This window comes from Bison bison, unplaced genomic scaffold (genome assembly GCF_000754665.1).
Source record: "Bison bison bison isolate TAMUID 2011002044 unplaced genomic scaffold, Bison_UMD1.0 scf7180017864489, whole genome shotgun sequence".
Lineage (NCBI taxonomy): Eukaryota > Metazoa > Chordata > Mammalia > Artiodactyla > Bovidae > Bison > Bison bison.
In genome coordinates this window covers 4,567,121-4,567,799 of record NW_011495048.1, presented here as the reverse complement: position 1 = coordinate 4,567,799, position 679 = coordinate 4,567,121, and positions in this window count along the sequence as shown.

Below are 679 nucleotides of genomic sequence, written 5' to 3'. Positions count from 1 at the left end.
TGACACCACCCTTATGGCAGAAAGTGAAGAGGAACTAAAAAGCCTCTTGATGAAGGTGAAAATGGAGAGTGAAAAAGTTGGCTTAAAGCTCAACATTCAGAAAACAAAGATCATGGCATCCGGTCCCACCACTTCATGGGAAATAGATGGGGAAACAGTGGAAACAATGTCAGACTTTATTTTTCTGGGCTCCAAAATCACTGCAGATGGTGACTGCAGCCATGAAATTAGAAGACGCTTACTCCTTGGAAGGAAAGTTATGACCAACCTAGATAGCATATTCAAAAGCAGAGACATTACTTTGCCAACAAAGGTTCCTCTAGTCAAGGCTATAGTTTTTCCTGTGGTCATGTATGGATGTGAGAGTTGGACTGTGAAGAAGGCTGAGCGCCGAAGAATTGATGCTTTTGAACTGTGGTGTTGGAGAAGACTCTTGAGAGTCCCTTGGACTGCAAGGAGATCCAACCAGTCCATTCTGAAGGAGATCAGCCCTGGACTTTCTTTGGAAGAAATGATGCTAAAGCTGAAACTCCAGTACTTTGGCCACCTCATGCGAAGAGTTGACTCATTGGAAAAGACTCTGATGCTGGGAGGGATTGGGGGCAGGAGGAGAAGGGGACGACAGAGGATAAGATGGCTGGATGGCATCACTGACTCGATGGAATTGAGTCTGGGGGAA